This window comes from Hypomesus nipponensis, chromosome 25, assembly GCF_054491055.1.
Source record: "Hypomesus nipponensis isolate SF chromosome 25, ASM5449105v1, whole genome shotgun sequence".
NCBI classification, from domain to species: domain Eukaryota; kingdom Metazoa; phylum Chordata; class Actinopteri; order Osmeriformes; family Osmeridae; genus Hypomesus; species Hypomesus nipponensis.
Window position 1 is genome coordinate 14,322,501 of NC_140385.1, and position 5,000 is coordinate 14,327,500.

Sequence of the window (5,000 nt, forward strand, 5' to 3'; positions counted from 1 at the left end):
TCTCTCTCTCTCTCTCTCTCTCTCGTGTCAAAATGAAAACAGCTTCCAGCCCCTTTCATGAAGGACTACTTGTGCATATTGCAAGATGTCAGTTTCTAAGTGAATGAGCAAAAGAGCATACAGCACCTGGTATTCCCAGGCGGTCTCCCATCCAAGTACTAACCAGGCCCGACCCTGCTTAGCTTCCGAGATCAGACGAGATCGGGCGTTGCCAGGCTGGTATGGCCGTACAAAATAAGTTGACAACCATAGGCTACTTATCCATATACAGATTTAGCAATTGACAATGCAAGGTAGTCTCTCTCTCTCTCTCTCTCTCTCTCTCGTGTCAAAATGAAAACAGCTTCCAGCCCCTTTCATGAAGGACTACTTGTGCATATTGCAAGATGTCAGTTTCTAAGTGAATGAGCAAAAGAGCATACAGCACCTGGTATTCCCAGGCGGTCTCCCATCCAAGTACTAACCAGGCCCGACCCTGCTTAGCTTCCGAGATCAGACGAGATCGGGCGTGGCCAGGCTGGTATGGCCGTACGAAATAAGTTGACAACCATAGGCTACTTATCCATATACAGATTTAGCAATTGACAATGCAAGGTAGTCTCTCTCTCTCTCTCTCTCTCTCTCTCTCGTGTCAAAATGAAAACAGCTTCCAGCCCCTTTCATGAAGGACTACTTGTGCATATTGCAAGATTTCAGTTTCTAAGTGAATGAGCAAAAGAGCATACAGCACCTGGTATTCCCAGGCGGTCTCCCATCCAAGTACTAACCAGGCCCGACCCTGCTTAGCTTCCGGGATCAGACGAGATCGGGCGTTGCCAGGCTGGTATGGCCGTACGAAATAAGTTGACAACCATAGGCTACTTATCCATATACAGATTTAGCAATTGACAATGCAAGGTAGTCTCTCTCTCTCTCTCTCTCTCTCTCTCTCTCGTGTCAAAATGAAAACAGCTTCCAGCCCCTTTCATGAAGGACTACTTGTGCATATTGCAAGATGTCAGTTTCTAAGTGAATGAGCAAAAGAGCATACAGCACCTGGTATTCCCAGGCGGTCTCCCATCCAAGTACTAACCAGGCCCGACCCTGCTTAGCTTCCGAGATCAGACGAGATCGGGCGTTGCCAGGCTGGTATGGCCGTACGAAATAAGTTGACAACCATAGGCTACTTATCCATATACAGATTTAGCAATTGACAATGCAAGGTGGTCTCTCTCTCTCTCTCTCGTGTCAAAATGAAAACAGCTTCCAGCCCCTTTCATGAAGGACTACTTGTGCATATTGCAAGATTTCAGTTTCTAAGTGAATGAGCAAAAGAGCATACAGCACCTGGTATTCCCAGGCGGTCTCCCATCCAAGTACTAACCAGGCCCGACCCTGCTTAGCTTCCGAGATCAGACGAGATCGGGCGTTGCCAGGCTGGTATGGCCGTACGAAATAAGTTGACAACCATAGGCTACTTATCCATATACAGATTTAGCAATTGACAATGCAAGGTAGTCTCTCTCTCACTCTCTCTCTCTCGTGTCAAAATGAAAACAGCTTCCAGCCCCTTTCATGAAGGACTACTTGTGCATATTGCAAGATGTCAGTTTCTAAGTGAATGAGCAAAAGAGCATACAGCACCTGGTATTCCCAGGCGGTCTCCCATCCAAGTACTAACCAGGCCCGACCCTGCTTAGCTTCCGAGATCAGACGTGATCGGGCGTTGCCAGGCTGGTATGGCCGTACGAAATAAGTTGACAACCATAGGCTACTTATCCATATACAGATTTAGCAATTGACAATGCAAGGTAGTCTCTCTCTCTCTCTCTCTCTCTCTCTCTCTCTCGTGTCAAAATGAAAACAGCTTCCAGCCCCTTTCATGAAGGACTACTTGTGCATATTGCAAGATGTCAGTTTCTAAGTGAATGAGCAAAAGAGCATACAGCACCTGGTATTCCCAGGCGGTCTCCCATCCAAGTACTAACCAGGCCCGACCCTGCTTAGCTTCCGAGATCAGACGAGATCGGGCGTTGCCAGGCTGGTATGGCCGTACGAAATAAGTTGACAACCATAGGCTACTTATCCATATACAGATTTAGCAATTGACAATGCAAGGTAGTCTCTCTCTCTCTCTCTCTCTCTCGTGTCAAAATGAAAACAGCTTCCAGCCCCTTTCATGAAGGACTACTTGTGCATATTGCAAGATGTCAGTTTCTAAGTGAATGAGCAAAAGAGCATACAGCACCTGGTATTCCCAGGCGGTCTCCCATCCAAGTACTAACCAGGCCCGACCCTGCTTAGCTTCCGGGATCAGACGAGATCGGGCGTTGCCAGGCTGGTATGGCCGTACGAAATAAGTTGACAACCATAGGCTACTTATCCATATACAGATTTAGCAATTGACAATGCAAGGTAGTCTCTCTCTCTCTCTCTCTCTCTCTCTCTCTCTCGTGTCAAAATGAAAACAGCTTCCAGCCCCTTTCATGAAGGACTACTTGTGCATATTGCAAGATGTCAGTTTCTAAGTGAATGAGCAAAAGAGCATTCAGCACCTGGTATTCCCAGGCGGTCTCCCATCCAAGTACTAACCAGGCCCGACCCTGCTTAGCTTCCGAGATCAGACGAGATCGGGCGTTGCCAGGCTGGTATGGCCGTACGAAATAAGTTGACAACCATAGGCTACTTATCCATATACAGATTTAGCAATTGACAATGCAAGGTACTCTCTCTCTCTCTCTCTCTCTCTCGTGTCAAAATGAAAACAGCTTCCAGCCCCTTTCATGAAGGACTACTTGTGCATATTGCAAGATGTCAGTTTCTAAGTGAATGAGCAAAAGAGCATACAGCACCTGGTATTCCCAGGCGGTCTCCCATCCAAGTACTAACCAGGCCCGACCCTGCTTAGCTTCCGGGATCAGACGAGATCGGGCGTTGCCAGGCTGGTATGGCCGTACGAAATAAGTTGACAACCATAGGCTACTTATCCATATACAGATTTAGCAATTGACAATGCAAGGTAGTCTCTCTCTCTCTCTCTCTCTCTCTCTCGTGTCAAAATGAAAACAGCTTCCAGCCCCTTTCATGAAGGACTACTTGTGCATATTGCAAGATGTCAGTTTCTAAGTGAATGAGCAAAAGAGCATACAGCACCTGGTATTCCCAGGCGGTCTCCCATCCAAGTACTAACCAGGCCCGACCCTGCTTAGCTTCCGAGATCAGACGAGATCGGGCGTTGCCAGGCTGGTATGGCCGTACGAAATAAGTTGACAACCATAGGCTACTTATCCATATACAGATTTAGCAATTGACAATGCAAGGTAGTCTCTCTCTCACTCTCTCTCTCTCTCTCGTGTCAAAATGAAAACAGCTTCCAGCCCCTTTCATGAAGGACTACTTGTGCATATTGCAAGATGTCAGTTTCTAAGTGAATGAGCAAAAGAGCATACAGCACCTGGTATTCCCAGGCGGTCTCCCATCCAAGTACTAACCAGGCCCGACCCTGCTTAGCTTCCGAGATCAGACGTGATCGGGCGTTGCCAGGCTGGTATGGCCGTACGAAATAAGTTGACAACCATAGGCTACTTATCCATATACAGATTTAGCAATTGACAATGCAAGGTAGTCTCTCTCTCTCTCTCTCTCTCTCTCTCTCGTGTCAAAATGAAAACAGCTTCCAGCCCCTTTCATGAAGGACTACTTGTGCATATTGCAAGATGTCAGTTTCTAAGTGAATGAGCAAAAGAGCATACAGCACCTGGTATTCCCAGGCGGTCTCCCATCCAAGTACTAACCAGGCCCGACCCTGCTTAGCTTCCGAGATCAGACGAGATCGGGCGTTGCCAGGCTGGTATGGCCGTACGAAATAAGTTGACAACCATAGGCTACTTATCCATATACAGATTTAGCAATTGACAATGCAAGGTAGTCTCTCTCTCTCTCTCTCTCTCTCGTGTCAAAATGAAAACAGCTTCCAGCCCCTTTCATGAAGGACTACTTGTGCATATTGCAAGATGTCAGTTTCTAAGTGAATGAGCAAAAGAGCATACAGCACCTGGTATTCCCAGGCGGTCTCCCATCCAAGTACTAACCAGGCCCGACCCTGCTTAGCTTCCGGGATCAGACGAGATCGGGCGTTGCCAGGCTGGTATGGCCGTACGAAATAAGTTGACAACCATAGGCTACTTATCCATATACAGATTTAGCAATTGACAATGCAAGGTAGTCTCTCTCTCTCTCTCTCTCTCTCTCTCTCTCGTGTCAAAATGAAAACAGCTTCCAGCCCCTTTCATGAAGGACTACTTGTGCATATTGCAAGATGTCAGTTTCTAAGTGAATGAGCAAAAGAGCATACAGCACCTGGTATTCCCAGGCGGTCTCCCATCCAAGTACTAACCAGGCCCGACCCTGCTTAGCTTCCGAGATCAGACGAGATCGGGCGTTGCCAGGCTGGTATGGCCGTACGAAATAAGTTGACAACCATAGGCTACTTATCCATATACAGATTTAGCAATTGACAATGCAAGGTGGTCTCTCTCTCTCTCTCTCGTGTCAAAATGAAAACAGCTTCCAGCCCCTTTCATGAAGGACTACTTGTGCATATTGCAAGATTTCAGTTTCTAAGTGAATGAGCAAAAGAGCATACAGCACCTGGTATTCCCAGGCGGTCTCCCATCCAAGTACTAACCAGGCCCGACCCTGCTTAGCTTCCGAGATCAGGCGTTGCCAGGCTGGTATGGCCGTACGAAATAAGTTGACAACCATAGGCTACTTATCCATATACAGATTTAGCAATTGACAATGCAAGGTAGTCTCTCTCTCTCTCTCTCTCTCTCTCTCTCGTGTCAAAATGAAAACAGCTTCCAGCCCCTTTCATGAAGGACTACTTGTGCATATTGCAAGATGTCAGTTTCTAAGTGAATGAGCAAAAGAGCATACAGCACCTGGTATTCCCAGGCGGTCTCCCATCCAAGTACTAACCAGGCCCGACCCTGCTTAGCTTCCGAGATCAGACGTGATCG

General features: G+C 47.3%; 16 non-coding genes and 1 pseudogene across 16 annotated transcripts in view; all 17 read right to left on the bottom strand.

The window, feature by feature from the left end:
* Positions 1-114: 114 nt before the first annotated feature.
* LOC146224952 (5S ribosomal RNA) lies at positions 115-233 on the bottom strand. The gene has a single exon (XR_014749298.1). It is a non-coding gene; the product is annotated as a 5S ribosomal RNA (ribosomal RNA).
* Positions 234-415: 182 nt separating this feature from the next.
* Positions 416-534, bottom strand: LOC146224953 (5S ribosomal RNA). Its single transcript, XR_014749151.1, has one exon. It is a non-coding gene; the product is annotated as a 5S ribosomal RNA (ribosomal RNA).
* Positions 535-718: 184 nt separating this feature from the next.
* Positions 719-837, bottom strand: LOC146224954 (5S ribosomal RNA). The gene has a single exon (XR_014750355.1). It is a non-coding gene; the product is annotated as a 5S ribosomal RNA (ribosomal RNA).
* Positions 838-1,023: 186 nt separating this feature from the next.
* LOC146224955 (5S ribosomal RNA) lies at positions 1,024-1,142 on the bottom strand. Its single transcript, XR_014747693.1, has one exon. It is a non-coding gene; the product is annotated as a 5S ribosomal RNA (ribosomal RNA).
* Positions 1,143-1,314: 172 nt separating this feature from the next.
* On the bottom strand, positions 1,315-1,433 carry LOC146224956 (5S ribosomal RNA). Its single transcript, XR_014747694.1, has one exon. It is a non-coding gene; the product is annotated as a 5S ribosomal RNA (ribosomal RNA).
* A 178-nt stretch (positions 1,434-1,611) lies between these two features.
* LOC146224957 (5S ribosomal RNA) lies at positions 1,612-1,730 on the bottom strand. The gene has a single exon (XR_014749072.1). It is a non-coding gene; the product is annotated as a 5S ribosomal RNA (ribosomal RNA).
* Positions 1,731-1,918: 188 nt separating this feature from the next.
* LOC146224958 (5S ribosomal RNA) lies at positions 1,919-2,037 on the bottom strand. Its single transcript, XR_014747695.1, has one exon. It is a non-coding gene; the product is annotated as a 5S ribosomal RNA (ribosomal RNA).
* A 178-nt stretch (positions 2,038-2,215) lies between these two features.
* On the bottom strand, positions 2,216-2,334 carry LOC146224959 (5S ribosomal RNA). Its single transcript, XR_014750356.1, has one exon. It is a non-coding gene; the product is annotated as a 5S ribosomal RNA (ribosomal RNA).
* Positions 2,335-2,522: 188 nt separating this feature from the next.
* On the bottom strand, positions 2,523-2,641 carry LOC146224960 (5S ribosomal RNA). The gene has a single exon (XR_014750330.1). It is a non-coding gene; the product is annotated as a 5S ribosomal RNA (ribosomal RNA).
* A 178-nt stretch (positions 2,642-2,819) lies between these two features.
* On the bottom strand, positions 2,820-2,938 carry LOC146224961 (5S ribosomal RNA). The gene has a single exon (XR_014750357.1). It is a non-coding gene; the product is annotated as a 5S ribosomal RNA (ribosomal RNA).
* A 182-nt stretch (positions 2,939-3,120) lies between these two features.
* Positions 3,121-3,239, bottom strand: LOC146224962 (5S ribosomal RNA). The gene has a single exon (XR_014747696.1). It is a non-coding gene; the product is annotated as a 5S ribosomal RNA (ribosomal RNA).
* A 182-nt stretch (positions 3,240-3,421) lies between these two features.
* On the bottom strand, positions 3,422-3,540 carry LOC146224963 (5S ribosomal RNA). Its single transcript, XR_014749073.1, has one exon. It is a non-coding gene; the product is annotated as a 5S ribosomal RNA (ribosomal RNA).
* A 184-nt stretch (positions 3,541-3,724) lies between these two features.
* On the bottom strand, positions 3,725-3,843 carry LOC146224964 (5S ribosomal RNA). Its single transcript, XR_014747697.1, has one exon. It is a non-coding gene; the product is annotated as a 5S ribosomal RNA (ribosomal RNA).
* Positions 3,844-4,021: 178 nt separating this feature from the next.
* On the bottom strand, positions 4,022-4,140 carry LOC146224965 (5S ribosomal RNA). Its single transcript, XR_014750358.1, has one exon. It is a non-coding gene; the product is annotated as a 5S ribosomal RNA (ribosomal RNA).
* Positions 4,141-4,326: 186 nt separating this feature from the next.
* LOC146224966 (5S ribosomal RNA) lies at positions 4,327-4,445 on the bottom strand. Its single transcript, XR_014747698.1, has one exon. It is a non-coding gene; the product is annotated as a 5S ribosomal RNA (ribosomal RNA).
* Positions 4,446-4,617: 172 nt separating this feature from the next.
* Positions 4,618-4,726, bottom strand: LOC146224967 (5S ribosomal RNA; annotated as a pseudogene).
* Positions 4,727-4,910: 184 nt separating this feature from the next.
* The window catches only part of LOC146224968 (5S ribosomal RNA), a 119-nt gene continuing 29 nt past the window's right edge, over positions 4,911-5,000 (bottom strand). Inside the window, exon 1 of the ribosomal RNA XR_014749075.1 lies at positions 4,911-5,000. This exon is cut by the window's right edge and continues 29 nt beyond it. This is a non-coding gene — a ribosomal RNA (5S ribosomal RNA).